The sequence below is a fragment of the Penaeus monodon genome, chromosome 23 (assembly GCF_015228065.2).
Source record: "Penaeus monodon isolate SGIC_2016 chromosome 23, NSTDA_Pmon_1, whole genome shotgun sequence".
Lineage (NCBI taxonomy): Eukaryota > Metazoa > Arthropoda > Malacostraca > Decapoda > Penaeidae > Penaeus > Penaeus monodon.
Window position 1 is genome coordinate 38,832,556 of NC_051408.1, and position 393 is coordinate 38,832,948.

The window sequence follows — 393 nt, forward strand, 5'->3', positions numbered from 1 at the left end:
TTAAATCAGATACAAATCTATGAAGGATGATCAATAACTTACAGTCTTCATCCAGTGCGTAGCTGTAAGTTATTCATTTACACTCATAAACTTTTCTACTTTGTTTACTTTCTTCTTTCTAAATCAGTTACATGAACGAAAACAAAAATAAAAAAGGGATGAAGATAGAGAGAACGAATGAAGACATGAATGACGAACACCCTCAAGAAGAATTCGGAAACGAACAAAGAATGAATATAAAAAGAAAAATTTAATGAAGATAATTGAAAGGGCGAACTCTACTCTAAACCAGTGACTTATTTCCCAACAGATTCAAAACCTCCAGTTTTACACGAATGAAGATATAAATGAAGAAGGAAGGAACAAACTCACATGCAAGGAAGAACAGCTTGG

At 32.8% G+C, this 393-nt stretch overlaps 1 protein-coding gene across 1 annotated transcript in view; it reads right to left on the reverse strand.

Annotated features, from left to right (window-relative positions):
- Window positions 1-393, reverse strand: part of LOC119588243 (fibrillin-3-like) — a gene marked incomplete at its 5' end in the record, with an annotated part of 37,181 nt that overhangs the window by 33,068 nt on the left and 3,720 nt on the right.